The sequence below is a fragment of the Urocampus carinirostris genome, chromosome 18 (assembly GCF_059441175.1).
Source record: "Urocampus carinirostris isolate Australia breed hairy pipefish chromosome 18, RoL_Ucar_1.0, whole genome shotgun sequence".
In the NCBI taxonomy this organism is placed as follows: Eukaryota; Metazoa; Chordata; class Actinopteri; order Syngnathiformes; family Syngnathidae; genus Urocampus; species Urocampus carinirostris.
The window spans coordinates 17,397,659-17,423,868 of record NC_142366.1 but is presented as its reverse complement, the minus strand read 5'-3'; the positions used below and the strand labels follow the sequence as shown (position 1 = coordinate 17,423,868).

The 26,210-nt window shown below is 40.8% G+C and overlaps 1 protein-coding gene across 1 annotated transcript in view; it reads left to right on the top strand.

Moving 5' to 3' along the window:
• The first annotated feature begins 14,245 nt into the window (after positions 1 to 14,245).
• Positions 14,246 to 26,210, top strand: part of ofcc1 (orofacial cleft 1 candidate 1) — a 201,023-nt gene continuing 189,058 nt past the window's right edge. Inside the window, exon 1 of the mRNA XM_088322071.1 lies at positions 14,246 to 14,305. The gene's annotated coding sequence lies outside the window, so the exon portion shown is untranslated. The remainder of the gene's footprint in view (positions 14,306 to 26,210) is intronic.

The following is a 26,210-nucleotide window of genomic DNA, read 5'->3' as shown; positions in this document are numbered from 1 at the left end:
GTTGTGTGTCACCAGTAGCATATGCTAGGCTGCATCTGAGCAGGCGGGCATGTCTTGTACATGAACGTGAAACCAACGGGATATCAATTGGTTAAACCTAAGCACAATCGCAGAATTGAACTTTATTTGATGACTATGATTAACACAATTAGTATGTAATATACTACTTTGTTGATTTCCAGCAAATGCAGAATGAGGCATGCGATACTGACACCAAATATTCCGATTTGGCGCACACCTCAATACCTAAGAATGAAATTTGTGATAGTAATAGCAACCGAATATCAAGTCAAACCAGACAGTATTTTTTTTCTCTTTGCATGGATGTTTTTTCATAAAGGAGAAGTACCTATCTATTGATGTTTTTATTCAAAAGGAGCAGTATGTAGTGATTACTGTTCCAAGCATTTTAAGACTCAAAGTGAGGCTCGCAATTCTATGACCTCAAAGCAGAAGGCGATAGTGAGTCTCTCTCTCTCTCTCTGTCTGTCTCTCTGCCTCTCTCTCTCTCTCTCTCTCTCTCTCTCTCTCTCTCTCTCTCTCTCTTCTTCTTCTCCCTTTTTCTCTCACTCTCTATCTCTCTTTCACTCTCTCTGTCTCTCTTTTTCTCTTTCTTTTTTCTTCTTTGTCTCTTCTGTGTCTTTTTACCTTCTTCTACTCTATCTCTCTTTTTCCCTTTTTGCCTGAGGAGAAACAAACTTCACCGCACGTCACTTTGTGCTTGAATGTGTTTTATGTAACTGCACAGTAGTTACATGATAATAAGGCTTCTTCAGTCATAAAATTAGAAACAATTAACACAGCACCGAGTGTAAGAAGCCTCCATGGTTATTTAATGCTTTGTTTCCTCGTGCATATGTAGCCACGCCTTCATATTCACCCAGCTTCTAGAATAACAGCACATTGGAGTCTGTTTATGGACCACCCCTTTGAGCTAAATTAATAGACGAGGCTATAATGTTTATTTGCAACCTCGAAGGATAATTACCAATTTGCCAGTCTCCAATAATGTTTGGTAATACACATCCATGACTCAACGTCTTTTGTTTTTTCCGATGCCTGCGAGGGATGTGAGACATCCTTTCTGTCTGCCACGTAACTTCAGAGTCAATTCTTAGACCTACCCAGCGTGGGCCCAGACATAAAAAAGACAGAGATTTCCTTAAGCCTTTTGACTTAGGGTTCTAACTCACCGAAGATGACAAAAAACGTGTTTTTTTGTATACTGCTGTGTTATTTTTGTATTCAAATGCAAGATACTCAAACACAAAGCCCAGGGGCCAATTGCAACCCTCAGGGTGAGAGTTTGACGCCCCTGCCTTGATATAAGAGTTAAAACCGTGTGTATTATTTGACCACTAAAAGCTGCTGTAGTGAGTAGTGCAACCGAAAACAGGTCCTAAAAATATAAAGTAAGAATACAATCAATGTAGGCGTGCGACATGATAGAAAACATATTTTCAAGGGGTCAGACTAGGGCTGAGGATCTTTCAGAGGCTCAACATTAAATTGAGATCCAGGGATGTATAATAATATGTAATATTTACAATTATTGAGGTTTTTTTCCCCCCTCAATATTATTTTCCTTCTCTAGGATTTTGTCAGAACCCTAACAGATGGTGGACCCAAACGCGTAACATTTTCATACAAGCTTTATTTTACGGAAATGGGGCAGTCATGCGCGTGAAGACAAATGCCAGTGATTCGGCAATCGCTGGGCGGAAGTAGTGAGACAGAGAAGTCAGGCGCAGAAAAACAGGAAGCCAGAGGCAGACGAGATCAAAACCGGACAGGACAAAGAGGATATTTACCAGATACAGGATAGATGAGTAGATACCGGATAGGATGGAACAGACGGGATATATACCTAATACTGGATACACTAGCAAGATACCGGGCAGAACGGGACAGACGGGATCAATACCGGATACTGGAGCAAGATACCGGACAGGATGGGAGAGACAGGATGGATACCGGATAGTGGTTACATGAGCAAGATACCGGAGAGGACGGGACAGACAGGATCGATACTGAATACACGAGCAGGATACCAGCCAGGACAGGAAAGACGGGATACATACCGGATACTGGATATACAAGCAAGATACTGGGCAGGACAGGACAGGACAGACGGGATTGCTACCGGATACTGGATACTGGAGAAAGATACCGGACAGGACGGGACAGACGGGATCGATACCAGATATTGGATATACGAACAAGATACCGGACAGGACGGGACGGACAGAATTGATACTGGATACACAAGCAGGTTATCGGACAGAGTCAAAATACACGTTTTTCAAGTGCAGAGGTTCGTGGATGGACTGACAAGAAGTGATCGGGAGCACAAAGTTTAAATAGGAGGGGAGCCAATCAGGCAACAAGCAGAAGCTGGCGCCAAACCAGCGGCCCAGGTGAGGGCAATGGGCAATCGTGACAGGATTTAGTTTCTTGTAGTGATTATGAACACCACACATCAACTCTTAAAACGTTGACACCAGTGTTTTATGCCCATTTCATCGGTGGCTTTGACAAAAAAACTCAAAACAACCGTGCGTCGGAGCTCTCTTGTCAGATCTACAAAGCGTTGGGATTATCAGTTTTAGTGTGGTGCAGTCTTCAAAATCACCACACTAAAGTGTGTTTGCACTGGGCAAATGTCTGTGTTTTCTGTTATTCAAATATTCCACATACATACATTGTTATGCGACGGTGCTGGCTATTTGAAAAATGAAACGTTTTTTAATTTAAAGCAAATCAAAGTGTAAACATATTAAAAGAGCCAGTGTATTATTTAGCGCTCATAGAGGTAAAAATCAATTTGTAAACAAAAAAAAAACAAAAGTACATTAATCAAAATTGCCAAGCAAATTGATGTAAAACGTGTTGATTCTTCATACGTCTATGACAGAAGTGAAGCTTTTTGCCAATGCTTTATTTGCTTTGAAATAAAAAATCAGGGAATAACTACCAAGCGTGTTTGGAGGAAGAAGAATGAAGAGTACATTCGGAAGAATACCATCCCTACAGTGAAGCATGGGGGCGGTATAATCATGATTTGGGGACGTTTTTTTGCACATGGGACCAGAGGAGTGCACTGCATTAAATACAGGATGATTGGAGCTGTGTATTGTTAGATTTTGGGGAACAACCTCCCTCAGTCAGCGCATAGGAGATGGCTGGGTCTTCCAACCCGACAACGATCCAAAGTGGCTCCGTAAGAAGCATATCAAGGTTCTAGCATGGCCAAGCCAGTCTCCAGACCTGAACCCAATCGAAAATCTTTGGAGGGAGCTCAAACTCTGTGTTTCTCAGTGACAGCCCAAAAACATGACTGATCTAGACACGATCCGTGTGGAAGAGATGGCCAATATTCCTCCTGTAATTTGTGCAAACCTGGTGAGAGACTACAGGAAACGTTTGATCTCTGCAATATCAAACAAAGGCTACTGTACCAATTATCATTCATTTTCTCAGGTGTTCAAATACTATTCTGCAACTATATCACCCGGAAAAAATCATTAAAGAAATCATGCAATGTGATTTCTGGATTTTTCTTTTTAGTTTATCTCTCTCACAGTGGACATGCTTCTATGATGGAAATTGTATATAAATAAACACCAACATGTTTTTGTTTAAAACATTTTTTTTACCAATATCTGATGCAGTTTGGTTTAATCAAATGGAGTGGTTTATTCCCGGACAAAGACAGTCTCATTTCAAAATCAAACACCTGTAGACTAAAATACTGGTCTCTAATCATTTTTTTGCGTTTTTTTTCTTTGCATACATTCAAAAAAAGCGGAAGATAGTTTTAAAAGACCACACATTTTTTTATGGGGATACCAGTATTCCAAAGGCATACAGTGGTAGTGTTGTCGGTAGAATCCAATTCAACAAATTATCGTGTCAACATTTGGTAAATTTCAATGTTATTAACAACTACAAAAAATGCATAAAACGTGTTTATATGACACAAGTGTAAATACCAAAGAAAATGATTAAACATAAGTTCAAGAACAAGGCCGAGGAAGGAAAGAGCATCCTAGCCTTGGTTCCTTTCCACATCATTGCCCGTGTCTGAATATGTCAGTGCACACACAGTAGTAAAGTCTGTGTTGAATCATTAACTGTAGGATATAGATCATTAAAAGTTCAAAAGAGATCTAGGTTAAACTCACACAGTGAACACTATACCCTTTCAAAAACTTAAAAGGCAAAGGAGGCACCCGACGCGGTCTATGAATAGTCCAATGAGCTCACTGCTACCCTGAGGGTCAGCGTTGCGTGTCCTCCGCAGACGAGAAGTTTGTCATTGAGGACATTTACATTTCAAACAATCTGGAGATGTTTAGGCTTGATGAAGCCACGTTCTTTTAAATAGTGGCTGTGGAAACCTTTTCGCGAGACTTTGAGGAAAAAAAATATTTTGAATTATAGGATTTTTGTGTACCAGGAGTCAGGAAAAATGAAGAAAATATTATGTATGTATCAGTCCAAACGAATCCAACCTGTGTTGGACCAATTAACTTGTATTGCGGGACCGAGCCCAAAACAAAGCTAAATTTTCTGTCACTGTTGCCATGGCGCCCAATTGGCCCCGCCCGTGTGGCACCAGCTGCGGCCTGTTGACAGATTTGCTTTCCGTCTATTTAAACTCAGTGCTCTCACTCTTCCTTTGACAGTCCGTCAACAAACCTCTTCCCCGCAAGACATGGGTTTTGACTTAGTACTGCTTCCTGTCCGGTATTGTTCCCGTTTATTTTTTCCTGTTTAATATCGGGTTCCAGTTCCGTTCCAGTCTAGTCTATCCTGTTTAATTTTGATTACTGCTTTGGTATCAATGTGTTCGCCTATTTACTGACAGTCTTTGTTACGTGTTTGCCTTGGAGTGCAATAGCTAATCTCAATGTTTCTCTTTGTTGGGATGAATAAAAAAAGACAATTGAATTTAATTAGATATAAATATACATACCTGTTTTATTTTTTATTTTATATGTATTCATCAATTTGATTTATTAACTCTCCAAAATAGATAAAAAACAGAAACATATTTCGTCCTTTTTCATGCACTAAATTTGATAGTCTGCATTAAAAAAACCTCAAATGTCTAAGTATGTTTATACATATTCATTTGTTTGTGTGTTTGTTTATGTGTCTGTCTACCCAATAAAAGGGGAACGTAGTTTAGATTTGACATATTTCATCATCTATCACAGGCAGTCAGGCAAGTCACCCTAGATGTGAAAAATGACCTAAAACTCAGACTCAGAACTTTTGTTTTGGTTAAATCTGTATTTTCCCCCAGAAACCCATTCCACTCCCCCAGGCCAGAATATCATTGCATATCAACATCATCTTTTACAGGCAGTCAGTTATGTTATTCCCAAAAATCCGACTTTTTTGGTTTTGTAGACTCAGCAGCTTTCTCTAAAAAACTGCCTCCAAGCCCCAAGACCAGAATCAATTTGGCCAGGTTCACAATATTTCACTAGCAATAAAGTAGGCCACGATAGAAGTATACATGCCAAAAATTTTGACTCAGCACTTTTGTTTTCTCGATTCAGCAGTTTTTCTAGAAAGACACTCCACTCTTCCAGGTCAGAATCTCATTTCAATTTCAACACAATGTTTTGCAGACAGAAGGGTTGACATCTAGGTGAAAAAAAATACCTAAAACTTTTGCTCTTGCTGATTGAGCTTTTTTATGCCAAAAAAGACATTCCACTTTTCCAAACCAGAATGACACTGAATAGCAATACTATATTTTACAGACAGTCAGGTATGTTAAATTTCGTATAAATACCCAAAACGTTAAACAAACACTTTTGTTCTTGCTGACTAAGATTTTTTTTGCCATAAAGACATTCCATTTCCCCAGACCAGTAAGACATTGAATACCTACACTATCTTTTAAAAGGCAGTCAGGTAGGTTATCCCAGATGTGAAAACTGCCCAGAAAAAGCTTACTCTATATTTTTGGGGTTTTGCTGACTCTGCAGCCTTACCAGAAAGACATTCCACTCTCCACGAAAGGACAAGTTTGGCCGGGATAAGAATATTTTACAAGCAATCAGGTAAGTCTCTTTAGAGGTGAACATGTAGGGGGAAAATACGACAAAGACACTAATGTTAGCGCTGTTCGTTTCAAGATTTTAGTCTGCATCTGGAGTCAGTCTTTTGGTTTTTCTATTCTCTTGTGCCAAATTCCCTGCAAAAACAAGACATGACACCCAAATGTGGCTTTGAGTCTTATCTCTGGTGAAACTCTAATGGTGCACAACTATTCTAGGTTGAATATGTAACGAACTAATTAGAAATAATGATCAAATGATGCTGCTTCCTAATCAGACCTCATCTACTAGCTTGACTGTACAAGTCTTTGAGGAGTCGCTGACATTCCTGACAGTCACCAAGATTTTTCCAAGACACGCCCCTCACGCTAAACTTCTCAATGCTAATGATGACCCAAGGCCCACTTTTAATCACCATATCCTTTGCCCCTTTAACATATCATTCCACTCGCCTGCACAAGTTTCATTCTAAAAGAGACGGATCCCTGACGCTAAATGCCCTTCAGAAATCATCTTTAAGGGCCACATCATTTTTCTTCAAAACCAAAAATATTTTTGCATCTAATTTGGATTTGTTTTAATGAGTTCGCTTCATGCAACGCAACCTTACTGGCAAAACGTTTTTCCTCATTTCTAAAGTCCGCATTTGTGGTGGGCTGATCCTGCCATATGTAGAAATAATTGATAAATATATAAACACCTAAAAAATATATGTCATGGAAATAAATAAACAGGTACATTAATCACATGAAACCGAAAGAGAGGACACACATGTCAGGTATTTTTCCGTGTATAGCTTTCTGAAGCTGAGAGCTACTTTTTGGTACTGATTGGGACAAACGACTAATGGTTGTATCTGTCAGGTCCAGAACGGAAACAGGACCCAATTGTGTTACGTTTCTCACAAGTTTTGTTGAAGGAAAGAGGAAGGGCTGCGCCCACGATCTGGTGTTCGCTGGACATAGGAAGCAAGTCGCTCTTGTACCCAGATTGTGATCCGAACACGGAAATTGATCTTCCGTAGCGAGCGATGGCGGTGTCAGGGACGGAAAAATGGGTCGGTAGCCGGAACTGGGAGAGCAAGGCGTGGTCGGGGTTGTAAACGAGTCGTAAGCCAGAACGGGAGAGTAGACGTAGTCGGGGACAAAGAGAGGTCGTAAGCCGAGACGGGAGCGCAGACGTAGTCAAGATCAAAACGGGTCATAGACAGACGGGAGCCAAAACAGGACAGGTGGGAGTCAGGGTCGAAAAAGGCTTACCTAGTATACACTGAGGTTCGCAGATGGACTGATAACAGGAGACAGACAGGACTGGGTTCAAATACTGACAGGGAGCCAATCAGAACCCGCGGCAGTTGGCGCCAAATGAACGGGCGCAGGTGAATCACATCTGTAATCATGGCAGTATTTGCATTTTTTAACTGACAGCTTACCATACATAGTATTGGTATGTGGTACTATGTTATTACTACAAAGACCTACCACCCGGTGAGATATTTCAGAACCTGTCTTTGGGCTACTGAGGTGTTCCTGAGGGCTTCCACGTTAGAGACCGTTGGTTTATAGTAATTCGGCTTATATTTAGTGATTACTGTCATGATTACTGATGTGACTCATCTGTGCCCGCTCATTTGGCGATAATCTCCCTGGGTTCTGATTGGCTCCCTGTCACTATTTGAACCCTGTCTTGTCAATCCCCTGTTGTCGGTCCATCTGCGAATCTCCCTGAATACTAAGCTAGTCTTTTTTGACCCTGACTTCCACCTGTCCCGTTTTTGCTCCCGTTTGTCTCTGGCTACGACTTGTTTTGATCCCGACCATGTCTACTCTCCCACAACTCCTTTTTGGTCCCGACTACAACTACTCTCCCGTTTTGGCTTATGCCCCTTTTCTGACCCCGATCACGTCTTGCTGTCCCAGCTATATTGTCCTTGGTAATATTTTCATTTTTTTACAAGTATTTCTGTGGCTGTTACATAAGTGATCATTGAGAATATTTTCTCCTGTTGACTGAACAATTTATAACCTTGTTCAATGCCAACTGAGCAACAATCAATTGATCTTTTGACATTTATAGCTGTCAATGGCAGTATTCAATGCATATTTTTGCAATGAAGGGGCAAATCCCATGGGATTTAGTTGACCTTGTGGGCAAACAACAAAGAGCAGTGACATTGATGGTAAGAAGGGAGGAATTTAATGTATTTTGGAGAGAATGGTTAAAAAAAAAGAAAATAAACAGAAATGCAAGCTTGAACAGCTGTATTGAGATAAAGTAGCATCTCCATATGCTAAGGGAAAACAATCTCTGAGTGTTAGGATGGGGGGAGCACTTAATCAACTAACATTGATATTACTTCTGGCAATTAGGAGCATGCTGGTAATGATATGAGTTTTCAGCTGTAAATAATTATGCTGCCTGCAGGCCACACTTTAATTCTCTGCTGTATCTATAAACAATAATCAAACCAACAGCGCCGAGGTTAAAAGTCGGAGATTTGCTCTCGCCGAGGAGCGTTTTCCGAGCGGGTTATTGGGGCCCCGCGGTGATGCCGCCAGTCAGGGTCACCTTCAGGTACTCTTGCGTAGAAGCTAGTGCTCAGAAGCGCTATTGATTAGCGGTGAGCCGGAACTCAAAAGGTAGGACCGTGTACAAGGGGGGTCTTGAATGCTTTGATGGGGAAGAAAATGATGCTTACGTTCGAGACTATTCAAAAGTGTTGGGCGTATTAGTGAAAAACAGTCATCCCAGTTATTGGTTACTTCATTTCAAATGTAACTAGAGTATTATCAATCCATTATTTTATTTTATAGTAGTTAATTTGGCTTGGATGTGAGCATATACAGTAGGGAGAATATCTCCATGAGAAGAAATACTGTGTTCTCATACTCTGTCCTCAAGAAGCTGTCATTATAATTGTATCCAGTTCTATTTCGAATGTAAACATCAACATGCCCACCTATGAGCATTGGTGGATTAGGAGTTTAATGCGACAATTTGAGTGATCCAGAATTGATCAGTATTGAAGGGACAGTGGATTTCGTTAACTACATTTAATGAGTCACTCAGTAACTCTTCATGTAGTAACGACATTTGAGTTACTATATTTTATCATCAATGCATTACCGTAGTTCTTACTGAGTGAAGTTGTTGTGCTTCTATTTTTAAAGCATTATTCCCAAACCTGCAACACAATGTAGAAAAACAAGTTAAATAGTTTATGGTAGATAATATCAATTATTTGTTTACTAAGCTCTTAATTATACCCGACATATAGATAGATATTGTACAATAATTTATGTTTTTCTGGATTATAAAGTGAACCCAAAAACCCCATTGCATGCATTTGAAAGTACACCTTATAAACAGGTAAATGGACAACATTTATATTACTTTAACTAGTCCACGAGGACCTCAAAAGCGCTTCACAATGTACCCATTCACACACTCACACCGACGGCAGCCAAGTCAGCCAAGGCCAAGGCACCTACCTGCCTATCAGGGAATTCAGTCTCTTGGCCAAAGACACTTTAACTAATTTGGAGGAGCTGGGAATCTAACCTGCGACCTCTTTGTTTCCAAGTCGACCACTCTACCTTCTGAGCTACTGTATCTGCGACATAATACTGGACTAAACTGGAATTGACCCAGATACCAATGGTAAGCACCAACTCCTAACAACTATGCCAAGACAAGAATTGTTGTTAACAATTGCATTACATTGAATAAAACAGGTATCAAACCCAGATCGCATCTGGGAGAGCGCCAGTTCACATCCACTTGACCACTATGAACACAAATAATACATGAAAAGGGTCTTATCTCACTATCACTCTATTTTAGTCACAGTAAAGAAAATATTGTCTCACTTTTCTCAGCTCAACCAAAGCTTTGCAAGTGACAAATGTATTGAACAAGTGCAGCCATGTGTTGATTAATATCTAACGGGACGACCAAATTACTTCCCACAATGTTGTTCGCTTCATTCAGTTCTGAGTGAACTCATTACTTCCTACAATGCCTTTGCTTTCATTCAATTCCTTGTACGCTTTGTAGAGCTCTTGCGAGTCGGCTGTAACACAGACTAGTTTAATGTACGACAATATGGCCCAATAATAACAGCAATAATTTGGTACCAACTAAAAATGGTGACATGATTTTATAAAACCTAATGCCTTTTCGTTTGTTGTCTGTATCCACTAAATGCCACCAATTTGGGTTGGATTCCAGTTGCATCTAAAGTTATGCAATTGTATGCAATTCAGCACTGTTTTTAATTGTTGGTGCAACCTTTAGAGTACTGTAGTTTTCATTCCCTTAATCTCATCTCATCTCATCTCATTAGCCGTACCGCTTATCCTCATTAGGGTCGCGGGGGGGCTGGAGCCCATCCCAGCCATCTCCAGGCAGTGGGCAGGGGACACCCTGAACTGGTTGCCAGCCAATCGCAGGGCACACGGGGACAGACAACTCACTCGCTCGCTCATTCACACCTAGGGACAATTTAGACCGGCCAATTCACCTGAAATGCATGTTTTTGGAATGTGGGAGGAAACCGGAGTGCCCGGAGGAAACCCACGCAAGCACGGGGAGAACATACAAACTCCGCACAGGATCCCTTAATATATATGAAAAATATATCACAAAATACTACTTATTGGGGGGTGAGCCTTATAATCCGGTAAGCCATATAATAAGAAAAACACGGTATGTATATTTTTAACTTTAAATATCACGCTCCCCAAGGAGTACACATATCCCTATCAGAAAATTGCTGGCTTAGGCTTTGCAAGTTGAAACTCGACAGTTAACTTTGGAACGGGAAACTGGGAACCTGCTGATGAGTCCAGACCAAGACGAAGAGCATAATTAAGGAAACATATGAAAGCCGACACTGGGCGTGAGATTAATTAGCCGCATGCCAATACCCCATCAATACCCGATTACCCGATGACACATGGCCCGATGAGGGCTATCGATCCTCTCCTCGTTTGCCGCATTAACGGCTTGTAGCCGACTTTCGGAGCAAAGACTGACACAAAATGAAGTGAGCTGGAGCTCGGGTGCCAAACCGCAAAAAACACAAATGTAGTCAAAGCGGAAGGACGTAATGCCTTCTCATGGGATGCCGATGATTGCTGTGACCACAACTGATCTTATTGGAACGTGCTGGAATTCCCATCCTTTCAGCGATAATTAAAAATGACCCCAAAGGACCCGCCCCCTCTGCGGAAATGGAAAGAAGGACTCAATCTAGATTAATGGCATTAGAATGGCTAACATCAAAGTTAGTGGCTTTATGATAATGATTTTAAAGATAATAATGAACACTCGGATGAGGGATGAATAATCCCTTGTCCTGCAGGAAGATTTCTATACAGGTTAATTAGGTAAGATAACATAATTAGCCACTCTCATGCCTGCACTAAGAATAAATTGGACAAAATGGTGATTTAGGTCTGTATTAATCGTTTAAACGATCGATGACAGCTTAGGTTAGGCTTTGGTCTTGTCTGATACCGTGTACCTTACTCATGGACGTACATACATTATCTATGTTTGTTCACATTTTTTTGCAAATTGATACAAAAACTCAATTTTTAAAATGCTGTATACAATTGCATCTAAGACTAGCTCTGTCTTGATTACTGATGCGAGGCACCTGTGCCTGCTGCTTTGGCGCCAACTGCCTCGGAGGCTGATTGGCTGCCTGTCACCCTCATCTTTCTGTCACCGGTTGTCAGTCCGTCTGCGAACCACAGCTTACGCTAGGCAAGCTCTTCGACCCTGACTCTCTCCTGCTCTGATTCCCGGCTGTTTCCCGGCTCGACCCCCTTTTCTGATCTCGACTACAATATCGATCCCCCGTCCCGGCTACTGATCTGTTTTTTTTCCGCTCTCAACACCGCCATCGCTCGCCACGGAAATACCAATTCCGAGTCTGAGCAACCTGCTCCCCGCAACCAGCGATCTACAGATCGTGTGTACTATCCTTTCCCTTCTTCCCAATAAAACTAAGAGAAACGCACGCAAGTGGGTCCTGTCTCCGTTCTGGTTTTGACAAGCTCCTATAAAATAGCCAAATACTAAAAGAAATACTGCTACTTAACTTAAATATTAATTAAATGTCTACATTAACAACAATAATTGTTTAAATGCGTGGATAATAAATTTGAATATACCTTTATTAAGTCAAATCATTCGTTGCACTGACACCAATTTTGGTGTTTTCTGTCACAACCAGCGTACAGGGTATACCCAATCGCGTAACAATTTCTCACAATTTTATTGAAAGAAAGTGGAAGGGCTGTGCCCACGATCCAGTGCACGCTGGACATGGGAAGCAAGTCGCTCTTGCACTCGGATTGTGATCCGAACACGGAAGTGGATCTTTCATAGCGAGCGAAGGGGGTGTCAGGGACGGAAAAAACTGGTCGGTAGCTGGGACTGGGAGAACAAAGCGTGGTCTGAAACGAGTCGTAAGCCAGGACGGGAGAGTAGACGTAGTCGGGATCAAACATGGGTCGTAAGCCAGGACAGGATAATAGATGTGGTAGGGATCAAAAACAGGTCGTAGCCGGAGACAAACGGGAGCAAAAACGGGACAGGTGGGAGTCAGGGTCGATAAAGGCTTGCCTTGAATAAACAGAGGTTCACAGACTGACAACAGGGTATTGACAGGACTGGGTTTAACTAGGGACAGGGAGCCAATCCGAGCCCGCAGCGTTTGGCACCAAATGAGCGGGCACAGGTGATTCACATCGGTATTCATGACATTTTCGCAATTATTTCCCTCTTTGACTCAACATTGTTGTCACTGTTTTCTACTTTACCTTCCCCCTTTCTCTAAACTTCTTAATACCCATTATAGGGCCAATAAAGGCAATAAAACATACCTAACATGATGAAATTAGATGTGGTCCCTCTCGAACACTATTGGACTGGCACCGATTGACTGAACAGGAAGTGCATATTCAGTGACATTTTCCATATTCTAACACTTCACAATCTCTAAATGTTCATTGTATGTAGAATTGGTCACGTTCTGGTTCCTTAAAAAATAATAGCGATCCATCCGTCGAGAGCTGTCTTTACAACTGGTCAACCGGCTGATCATGTAGTCCTCGGGGGCGATCTGGTGGGTGAGTGGTACTACATTATAACCAGGGTTGGGTAGGGTTACTTTAACTTGATTACTTTCAATTACTTTTGGGTTACTCCAATACCAAATATGCTAATAAAAGACAAAAGAAACTAAATATGAAAAAAATGACAAAATTTTGTGCAGGCTTGGGGAGTAACGGAATACATGGAACAGCAAAAATGATGTTGACAGCTGTTTGGATTTATTTTCATTTTGTTTTTGTCGCATTTTATGTTAGTTTGGCCGGAGATCAAAGAGATCAAAGCCAGGAGAGAAAGCTTACCACGTGTTGTGAGTCTCAATTTTATTCATATTTACTTTATTTTGTCTTTTATTAGCATATTTGGTATTGGAGTAATCCAAAAGTAATTGAATGTAATAAAGTTAAAGTAACCCTACCCAACCCTGATTATAACATTAGATAATGTCTCAGATATTTATAAACATAACCCAATCTCACTTCTAACATGTTTCTTAGTCCTGCTACCCTGCGTTCCCGTTTGAGGAACGCATTTTTCCGAAGCTCCCTCTCAATAATGTATCGTGCAATTGTCTTATCTTACATAATGCATGTTTACAAAGCAACCTGAGTACTTTACCTTCAGTTTGGGGCAGTTTGTTGTCACTTGGCATAAGTGATGAAGTGACTATCCTTGCCGGTAATGTCTCTGTCTCAGTCCCAGGGAAACGATGAAGGTGGGGGCATGGATTTTTGAGTGGAGTTGCATTTCGTTCTCATTAATAATAAAATACACTGAAAAGACAACAAACAGCGATGCCATCTGCTAGTTGAGACTGTCATAAAGATGCAACTTTGTCTTGTCAGGTGACAGTTTTATAAAGGGCACCCTGTCAACGGCCATATACGTCTTGTGGGAAACGCGAAAACGGTGTTATGTGATGTTGATCTTTCGTCCTTAGGCCCGTCTTTGTGTACTTTGCATGCTACTTTCTCTTGTGCTTCTTGTTGCAGTTAGTGAAAGAAAACACAGGGAGGTTATATGAGACGCGTGTGTTTGTATACGGGGATGCTATGACAACTACTCTGGAGCTGACTACGAAGAGATTGTAAGGAGGCTTAAAGGTAAGGATGAAAGTGCATGGTGTGTCCTAAATACTACAATTTTCCAACATGAACATTTAAAGCTATACTACCTTTAAAACTTTGAGTTGGCTTAGATACACCTTTATGGCTGCTGAGTGGTTAGCACGTGTGCGGCACAGTTCTGAGGTCATTTGATCAAATACAGCTACAAGATAGATAGATAGATAGATAGATAGATAGATACTTTATTCATCCCCGAAGGGAAATTCACTTTTCCAGCAGCATCCCTAAGCTGAGAACAATCGAAAATAACTGAGAACAATCGAAAATAACACGGGAGCTGCTGGAGTGGCTGCCATTCGTGACGGCGCCGGAGAAACGATTCAATTTGAATCATGTACAAACAAACAATTGAATCATGTACAAGAAACGATTCAATCTGAATCATGTACAAACAAACAAACAATTGAATCATGTACAACAAACAAACAAAATATTTATGTTTCAATAAGTGGAGTGTTAATAAAATGGGGGGAAAATAATTTCTGATACTGATATAACCAGGTAAAACTAATTTTAAGTTACCTGTCCAAATGAATGTTGTGCCAGCCTTCATGTGCGGAGTTTGCATGTTCTCCCTATGCTTGCGTGGGTTTTTGGCTTCCTTCCTCATTCCAAAAACATGCATTTCATGTTAATTGGCCGGTCCAAATGTCGCTAGGTGTGAATGAGCGAGTGAGTTGTCTGTCTCTGTGTGCCCTGTGACTGGATGGATTATGTCAATTGGAGGGACATTCTCCAGTACAGAACATTACGCAAATTTCTCACCTCTTTGGCTTTCTAACAAGTTTAGCAACTTCAAACACCGTCATCTGATACTGGTGGTATCAGATATATGATACCACGCCTAAAGAGGCCTAACACAGCCGTGCAAGCTTGCACTGCTGCCTTGAGATCAGCACTTTGGTCATACCTTGTGACCATCCTGAGTACGAGACCAAATCTCTTTATGACGACAAGTACGGTTTCATATTGAACTCCATGTATGCTGGTTTTTGGGAATGAGCGTATTTTCTGTACAAGGGAATCTCCCCAAATCGACGAGACCAAATTGGTGCAGATAATGGATAAATCAATGGATAAAATTAAACTCATCAGAAATACATGCCATTAATTGTTAACATGGTAAAAGACTATTTCAGCCTAAAATTTCTCGTTTTGCGGGTGGTTATCATATGGACACCCAGGTTCAGAGGTCCGAGGTTCAATTCCAGCTACCGCAGAGTCCCTGTGCGTCATTTGTATGTTATCACCATGCCTGCGTGGGTTTTCTCTGGGCACTGCGGTTTTTTTCCTACATTCCAAAAATATTTACGTCAGACCAATTGCCCCGTCTAAATTGTCCCTGTGTGAATATGCGTGTGAGTTTTCTGTCTCTGTGTCCCCTGTCCTCTGCCCAAAGCTAGCTGTGATGGGCTACAGCATCCCTGAGACCCTAGTGAAGATAAAAGCGCTTAAAATTGATGGATGATGGATGGATGGATGGATGCATAATCAGAAATCCCTTGTGCAATATGTTAGCATAGCTGAAAACAGTTTAACTATTAAGGAACATTATAGAACTGACCAATTGACCTTCCTTTGAGCAAGTCGAGTACCTGGAGTGTCATATTTGTGCGTGTGATTATGTCCCCGAAACATTCGTATGGAACTTGTAAATCAATGTTCGTCACTAGAAATGAAAACTCTTCCATGCGAGAAATTACATAGAAACTAAAATTCTCCTTCAACGGTGTGTACTACTTCCTTCAGAGAACAGCACAACCAGGCTACAACCAAAGTAGAAAGATAAGTGTCAAGATGATTAGAACATAAGTCTCCAGTTTTAAAAAACACACCACTCAAAGATCATCAACCCCCTATTTAGTTAAATTATAACTGCTTAACACCAGTTTCAACATTTAGAGTGAAGAGGTGACTCCAAGATGTTGGTCTTTAAGACTTAGTGGTAAAGTAAAAGCCATATCTGAGGCAGGCCAACAAAGGGAATACATTGATACGGGTAAAATAAAATGGACATTGGACAACTTATTTGATGAATTAAAGTGTAAGTTTTTAATTGAAAATGTAAATCGACCCCAATCTTTCGACCAGGTCGTGTGTATATCACATCTCCCCCATCATTGCTACTGAATGGTATCGAAAGTGTCCCAGCTATCTTCAGGCAGTGGACAGGGGACACCCTGAACCGGTTCCCTGCCATTCGCAGGACACACAGAGACAGACAAACGTACTCGCTCATTCACACCTAGGGACAATTTGGACCAGCCAATTAACCTGACATGCATGGTTTTGAAATGTGGGAGGAAACCGGAGTGCCCGGAGGAAACCCACGCAAGCACGGGAGAAAATGCAAACTCCACACAGGAAGGTTTAATGTATTAACCTAAGAATTGTGCCGCACACGCGCTAACTACTGCGCTGCCGTGCTGCACTCAAATAATTGTCGTATTGTGTGTTTAGTTTCACTGCTTTGCTGGATTATTTGTTTGCTTGCTCAATGCCACCATGCCTTTGTTGTTTGTTGTTGCATTGTCTCGTGGTCATGGCGCTCTCGTTACTGCTCACTCAATGTATGAGTATAAGTTCTGTGTTGCTATGCGTTCATTTATTTGCTTTGAGCTGGGTAGTTTTCTAAAGGTTTAAAGATCCCTTAACTGCTAGGGTCACCGTTGTGTCTTGGGCAAGTACAGCCTGGCACAGCCCATACACTCCGTCACAGATATGGGTAATTGAGCCTGCTTTAAAGTAGCTTTGATTACTTTGATGGCTGAAGCCTCTGAAGGACATTGATGGTCATTGCTGGGGTTTTTGCACGAAAACCTTATGTTTGACTAAGTGTGTCTGTTGATGCCCCTCGTTGGGAATTAACTATCAAAATGTACCGTTTACCAACTCGTTCCAATTAGTTATTTGATTCCATTAACCAAACACAAGCAACATTCATCCAACAAATATGCACGCTCGTTTCTTGAGAGAAAAAATGACCTTTTCCTAACAGAAGAACTAAGTGTACTCCATCGGAGACGGCTGAAGTGACGGAGTGTGTGCAGGAAGCCTTCTTCTGAAGTCCTTTAGCTTTCTCTTATTGGCCCACGTCGCCCCGCAAGATGGTGTCTCGTGTCCTCCCACGGGCGTGCCAAGCCATTGTTTTGTGCCCAAAGTTCTCACAACACAGCGCCTTGAAGTCTGTCTTCCCAAAGCAACGCCTGTCGCCCTGCGTCAGCAAATCCACGAGTCCTGTTATCAAAATTTCCTAGACTAAATATTATGTATTTCGAACAGCCAGCCCTGTCATTGAACTAAAGCCCACTCAGTGAATATCCTTGTTGCATTAAACTGAGTCAATAGTATAAAATCCTTTATATTCAAATGTATAAAATCCTTTACCCTCAACACCCATTGCAGCCTTACCATCCTGATAGGGGGTCTACCTTGTATGGGATTCCTTTTCAATGTGTCTAAATTTCCCTCATGCATTTTTTGAGTTTTGCCATCAGGTAGGTTTCAAATCAGGTGATGTTGTAATGTGGTTTCTGGAGCCCTTTGAGACTTTTTGTGAATGAGGGTTATACAAATGAATGTGACATGTTTTGTTTTCTGTAAACTACCCTTTAATAATACATAATCTGCTTTTCAAAAACTGTAATGTGTGTCCAGGATTCCTTTCTGGAAACTAGCTAAATGTATAATAGAGGGCGCTATTTGTTTGTTACAGGAGGCTGGCTGTTTTCAAAAGCTGAGAAAAAATATAATATTCTATAGAGCATGGTGCCCAGTCCCTCAGCATCTATTAAATTACCACCATGTTTTCAAGGAAAAAAAGATGTTCATGCTGCACTGTGCCGTAAAAAAAGGGGAAACGGCTTGTGTTGTGCAACACAGAGCCCAGTGTCACTCTGAATTAAGGTCTGATTGGGTTTAGCAGACTGTATGACAGAGGAGAGTGACTCTCAGGAAAACAGAGGGAGCCTGTTGAAGGTCAACCGTATATTGCATTAAGTCCTTTTTGGTTGAATGCTGTTGAAGTATTGCAAATGAAGCCTCTTTTTTGTACCTAATTAGGTGTTTAGTCTTTTTAACTTCGGTAAGAGAAATTGACTCAAACTGTCACTAGGGGTGTACAATGTATGGCAAACTTAATTTGTTTTATTTTATGATATTATGCATTTTCGTGTAGGAAAATAATGTTTTTATCGATAAACATATTAATGACTGCACAGCCTTATTTAGTCCGAGGTCTCTTTACGCCAAAATTTAAACATTATCACACATACCAATGAACGATGTCTGTTTCATACAGTAGTTCTTAAATGTGTGTATCTTAATGTATATATTTGCCATTTTAAAGTAATGAATACATTGTTTAATTGTTTGGGAGAAAAATAGTACTGTAAATAAACCAACTAAAAGTATCTTAAATCTAACTACCTATTCGATTGTTCTCGATTGTTCTCAGCTCAGGGATGCTGCTGGAAATGTGAATTTCCCTTCGGGGATGAACAAAGTATCTATCTATCTATCTATCTATCTATCTATCTAATACAATGAAGACACTATATCTCGTTCCTTTTTTGTCTTTTTCCCTTTTCTAACACATAACGAACAAAGAACAAATCAAAACAAAACAACAGCATTGAAGTGTTGTGGTATATCGTCCATGTTCAAAACATTCTTCAAAGTTCAGTCTTCATTGTTTGCAAGTTGTGTCCTTATTTTCCCTAAAGTCGATTTTTCCCATTCGTCCATGAATTTAGTTTCCTCTATTCTAAATGAAATGTGATTTTATCCATAACAAATATTTCCTCAACAGTGCAAAATAAATTACGTTATTACATTGAGTTATTGGAGTTCTGATATCAATTACTAATACCCCAAAAATTAAATCAATAAACCAGGACGATTAAAGTAGCACACAAAATTTATTAACACAGAGAATCAATAATAGAATAGAAAATAGCGCCAGAGATTATGGGAGTTTTCAACCTCTGACAGTCTGGAAGTTACTAGCACAAAAATAAAGTTTCGTGCTATAATGCACGTCGATTTGGGGAGAATCCCTAGTACAGAAAATATGCTCATTCCCAAAAACCAGCATACATGGAGTTCAATATGAAACCGTACTTGTTGTCATAAAGAGATTTGGTATCGTACTCAGGATGGTCACAAGGTATGACCAAAGTGCTGATCTCAAGGCTGCAGTGCAGGCTTGCATGGCTGCGTTAGGCCTATTTAGGCGTGGTATCATATATCTGATACCACCAGTACCAGATGATGGTGTTTGAAGTTGCTAAACTTGTTAGAAAGCCAAAGAAGTGAGACATTTGCGTAATGTTCTGTACTTGAGAATGTCAATCCAATCGACATAATCACATACGGTGAGAACATAACATAATCGAGGTCATGAAATCGAACCTCCTGTGTGGAGTTTGTATGTTCTCCCCGTGCTTGCTTGGGTTTCCTCCGGGCACTCCGGTTTTCTCCCACATTCCAAAAACATGCATTTCAGGTTAATTGGCCGTTCCAAATTGTCCCTAGGTGTGAATGAGTGAGCAAATTGTCTGTCCCTGTGTGCCCTGCGACTGGCTGGCAACCAGTTCAGGGTGTCCCCTGCCCACTGCCCGAAGATAGCTGGGATGGGATCCAGCGCCCCCGCGACCCTACTGAGGATAAGCGGTAGTCCTACTCCATTGAGGTTTAATATGGTAAAAGTTGGCCTACTGATATAAGATCATCTTAACTCACCAGAGTTAAAAGTTGGTTTCATTTTTTCATTTATGTTGGCCGGTCTTATTATACAGCTGCAATTTGAATTAGTGGTCCCTCTTAAAAATTAAGGATAAGGATATATATGACAACATTGTAATGAGAAAATATGGTTCATAATAGTTATTTCTATTTTTATGTTAGTTAGCTATATTTAAATGTATCTAGCACCATTGGCTCTGTGATAACAGACAAGAAGGTCTGTTATTCTTTTCCTCACTTGTTGAAATGGTTTATTTTTTATCATAATTTTTCAATGCACATTGATAAAGTGCAAAAATCAATGACTTCTTCCTCGTTAGCACCAACCGCACATTAGCTCGGCTTTCACATGTAGTTTGGAACAATTGCAAAAACAGAGTCACCCCACATATACAAACCCCATTTTCAATAGCTTTACATGTTTTTAAATCACACTCAGCAGAGCAGCAGTGTTCTGTGAGAAACAGAAAAAGGTCTTGCATTTCATCCTAGTCTGCATGGTATGGGATCATCTTTCACAGTTTGCCTGGGGTTTGTTTTGCTATTTCAGCAGGAACTTGATCAAGCCATGTGAATTACCTTGAAAAAAGAGTAAAGATATCAATGGGAGTTCTGTGGCTTTAAATGAATAATCCAGTTGAACAAGCAACGCCAAAAGGGTCCTCTCATAAAATAATGGCATCCACTGTTCAAAATTTTATTTATAATATCATTTTCCAATTTTTTCCTTCTTATACTGCCTTCAACATACATCAGGGGCCACCAACCTTTTTGAATCTGACCATTTCCTAATGGATTTTTAGCTTTATAAAACAGTTATTACTATGTTTTTAAGGGACATTGTGTAATATTTGACCCCTAGTGGCACAAGGAAGAATCCAAACCACGGAGACTCAAAGTAGCCAAACTTCACAGTTTTTCTTTCTCTTTTGCCCAAGGTGTTGGTTTGAGATAGACTTAGCAGCAAGGTGGCAGAAAAATCATGTCATCTTCAATGCTCACTCTAAGATCCGTGCATGTGGAATTGTGCACTGCCCAGACCATCTAAATGCACAAGGAAAGCAATCCAGCGCAAATAAATCAGGGTTTGAGATTATGAGAGTAATTCACTTGCAAATTCAGACAAAGTTACAGTGCATGCAAGCAAAAACAATGAAGGTTCCCTCTGGAAAGTTTTAAGTGCGATCTTTTGAAGTCAATGTCGGTGCGAGATTGAGAAAAGCAAAGCAAGCTGCATGTGAGCTCGAGATATTTCGAGAGGGAGTAATAGATTGGGAGGGTGGCGGGGGTGGTTGTTGAGGTATTGGGAGCTGTAAGAGTTTTTTTTAAATTTTTTAAGTACTATCATAGTATTAATTTTTTACATCAGTTACTGTACAATTCGGACTAAAGGTCGGGACTTTTTTCCCATGCTTTCAACCCTTTAGCTTAAGCAATGATGAGGCAAATTCATGCATTTTTTTCTAACGGCCACCAGGGGCGCTTGAGCAGTAAAGGTTAGAGTTAGACAGGTGGAATATATGCGTCGAAGACGACAAAAGAAACTTCCCACTTTGTGCATTAATAAAACTAGCATGAACTGTCCTACACAATGGAAAAAAATGGAAATCGAAAGGGGAGCGCTAACAGCCATATTGGGAATCATTTTCTGAATCTGTTTATTTGTAAACAGATAAAATGTGGCGAAACGAACATATTACGAGAATCAACGTCTAACGAAATGTTTAAGTCGGAATTCTAGTTATCTGTCGGCATTATCGTGTGTTTTGGAATAAGTACTTTACACGGTTTGGTTCTATTGATTGTCCTTGATGTAATGAAGCCATTTTCGCGTACATTCAAAAGAGTTGGAAACATCCAGGGGACGTAATGGCTTCATAGTTTTCAAGTATCTTGTTTCAGACTGATCGTGATGTTCCTATGATGAGTATATCCTGGAACAGTCATCATAACTTGAATCCCAAGAGTTCAAGCTTTCCAATGATATGCGGCATGACACATTTCAGTGACGGGTGACATAGTACAGACACGTACTGTATGTATATGTCGAAAGTCTGGTGGCCCAAATTGCCAATTAAGCTGTCTTGGTATTTTTGATTTTGCTGACTCAGCAGCCTTTCCGGAAATAAATTGTACTCTCCCGGGCCAGAACCGTTCTGGCCAGGATCAAACTCTTTCAGGCGAAAATGCCCCCCAAATACAGACTCTGTACTTTTGGTTTTGCTGACTCAGCAGTTTTTCCAGAAAGACACACCCTTCTCCCAGGGCAACATCCAATTTCAACACAACATCTTGCAGACAGTTAGGAATATTAACCCATTTGTGAAAAAATGGCAAAGGAAGGAGACTCTGCACCTTTGGTAAACCCTCACAGTCCTGAACACCATTGAATACAGTCAAGTCAAGTCATGTTTATTTATATAGCCCTTAATCACAAGGAGTCTCAAAGGGCTGCACAGACCACAGATTATTGCAAACCACAGACTATTATGACACCATCCCCTGATCTAAAACCTACATGAGGGCAAGGAAAAACTCAAAACCTCAACATGACACCATCTTTACAGGCAGTCAAGTAGGTTACTCCAGATGTGAAAACTGCCCAAAAAAACAGCCAACATTTTTGGTTTTGCTGACTCACCAACTTATTCTCCTCTCTCAGGCAGTTTTACATCTACAGTTGCTACAGTGGCTCTCAACCATTATGTATTATTCATGTATTTATCAATTTGTTTATGTTGTTATTTTATATCAATTTATTATAACTATTATCATTTCCTTTCAATCAGAAAGATAAGACTTTGGCATTTCTCCCTGAATTACAGAACTTCTCATGAGCAAAAACAAATATGCTCTTGGAAAATCTCAAAGAGTTACCATGATCCCAGGAAATACCTTCATCCAGCATGTCTTACATTTCCATTCTACAGATTACAGCACCTAGCAGACACCCATTTTATCTCCCGGCTCCAAATCCCCCTCACATAATTGCAGTGTTTTCCTTGAGTATTTACGTGGCCATTTGACTGTAATGAGAATTTTAACAGGTCGCTAGCGGTTACATCCCAGCACCTTCCATTCATTAGCGTTTCCGCGTGGAGCTAGCGACATTTTCTGAGGGTAAAGTTTTCAATGTCATTTCTCAAGGTTTTTCATCGCCTTTTTTTCAGCGGCGTACGTAATCTGTTAGCATCAGAGGAGCACACATGCATAAATAATTGCCCAATTCACTTTAAGGAGGCCAGTGTAGATTAATTAAGCCTGAATACTAATTATGTTTTCCGTCTACTGCAACTGACGCGGTTGTAGTGTTAATAGGAAAACTGTTGGGTGGGTCACAATTAATGTGCACACATCAAAAAGAGCCCCCTTTGAGGGTGAAACCCTTTGAAATAGATGTTTAATGGTATGGCATGTATTTAAAAAAAACATATATAAATTTGCTGTGTTCTTAATTTTGTATAATGACTCTAAAGAACCCTGCTCCTTTATTATCATTTTATCATGTATTGTTATTATTATTAATTGTTATCTTTATCGTTATATCTGGTTCTACAGCTCAGTAGCCTAGATGGTAAGGCGCCCGCTTTGAGACTGGGAGGTCGGTGGTTCGCGCCCCGGCCGAGTCATTCCTAAGACTTAAAAAGTGGTCGGCGGCGCCCTCTGTTGGCTGCGGCTGCATCGGCTCGCTACAACGGGTCAGGTGCAATCGACATTTCGTTCTGTGTACATTGTTACACAGAATGACAATACAAGGAAATTATTATTATTATTATTATTACAGGGTAGTGGTAGTCATTTTGCCTGAAACACGGAAGGTTCTGGCTTTGTTCCCCAGTAGAACTAATGTTTTTTTGTATCTTAAACCATAAGGGAACTTTTCACACTGCTCCATAGGAACGGCTAAAGGTTAGGACTAGAAAATCACAATGACCCATCACTGGTGAGCTATTTTCCGATCCTTTCCACAGGCCACTCGGGAGTTCTTAGAGAGGTACCTGGTGCACCACAGTGGAGACCCCTGATGTAGACTTAATAAGCTGACCATTAGAGTCAGCTTTTTTAGTTTTAGGGTTTGTCAGGATTTAAATATATCCTATTTCTATCTACCTACCGACCTACCTACCCATGGACCCACCTACTAGATCTATCTATCTATCTATCTATCTATCTATCTATCTATCTATCTATCTATCTATCTATCTATCTATCTATCTATCTATCTATCTATCTATCTATCTATCTATCTATCTATCTATCTATCTATCTATCTATCTATCTATCTATCTATCTATCTATCTATCTATCTATCTATCTATCTATCTATCTATCTATCTATCTATCTATCTATCTATCTATCTATCTATCTATCTATCTATCTATCTTCCTACCTACCTACCTACCTGCCTACCTACCTATCAATCTACCTACCTACCTACCTACCTACCTACCTACCTACCTACCTACCTACCTACCTACCTACCTACTTTCCCTACCAACCTACTTGGCGATCTCTCTCTCCTCTCTCTCTCTCTCTCTCTCTCTCTCTCTCTCTCTCTCTCTCTCTCTCTCTCTCTCTCTCTCTCTCTCTCTCTCTCTCTCTCTCTCTCTCTCTCTCTCTCTCTCTCTACCTGTCTAAACTCCTCTATAAATCCTAGTTGTCTGCTTGGGTGTGATTTTAAGTCCCCAAAATGCCTTAAACGAGTCTTGCGAACATTTACAGTTAATTTAGGCTTCTGCCAGTTTCTCTATCGAGGTTTTGTGTCATCCACCCCCAATAAACTCCTCTGCCGCCCTCTGGTGGCCAAGTTAAGGAACCTCAGCTCCTGACCACCGCCCACTCCAAGCAGCCGAATCCCAATTTATCTCGGTATCAACTTGATTGATGTACACGTTTCACAAAAACAATGTCTGCAATACAGGGCCGTTCTGCTCATAAACCATCAAGGCTTTCTCATGAAGTTGTCTACAGTTTTCGAGATCAGCTTTGTCCTTGACTCCATTGGCTATGACACAGAAAACCAATTAATTTTGCGCCTTCGCTATCCCGGTATCGGCGTGAATCGGTTCCGAAGAAGGCGGCTCAAAGCCGGTGCCTTGTTTACAGCAGCGCGAGGAAGAAAACAGGCAGACGTAAATGAGGGTTGACGGTTTCATGAAGCACAGTTGCTTGACGGCGGATTCGATGTGACTGCGCTGAACTGGGCGATGATCCGTACAGTATGCAAAATTCACTTTGGAGCTGGTCCGCGCTCACCATCCCCCGGCGGCGAGCGGTCTTCCCCAAACCCTTCCAGCGTTGCCTTTGAAAGCAAACCAGAAGTGAACGAGTCGCCGTTGTGCCCGATTCCTTCTGACAACAGTTGCGGATCCAAAGGGAGAAATGTGGGGAAAGTTGCATGTGCCACCAGTTATAAATGACTTTTTTCCATGCATGTCCACTGCAAAGGAAGCAATTCAGAATCACATAAATGTAATGGAGAAAGCGATAGGCAAGTGAATGACGAAAATTACCCTCAAACATGCATGGTGCAATGGGCATCCTCCATCATGGGGAAAAAGGTCAAGTCAAGTCAAGTCATGTTTATTTGTGACACCCTTAATCACAAGGAGTCTCAAACGGCTGTACAGACCACAGACTATTGCAAACTACAGACTATTATCACACCATCCCCTTATCTAATACCTTCATGAGGGCAAGGAAAAACCCCAAAACCTCAACATGGGGAAAATGAAGAAACCTTGAGAAGGGACCACAAATAAGATCAACCACCTTCCAAGATGACCAGTCTTCATTGAATGTTGCAATAACAAGAATAAAACTACGAATAAGATAAAACAATACATAGATATCGTTACCGTAAAATATAGTTCATACATAAGCTATAGAACATAAGTGTGTTTAAAGCCTAGATTTAAAAAGTTCCAATGAGGTTGCAGATCAAATCTCTGGAACCTGCGGATCTCTTCTTGGCTCTTGGAATCGCTATATGTCAACTGTGACCCCAATTGCCTGTAGCGGGCATTATTGATAACCACAAAAGATGTACACAAAGTTTTACATGAAAAACATGTAACATAGTATCCATCCGTTATCAGCACCGCTTGTCCTCAGTAGGGTCACGGGGTTGCTGGA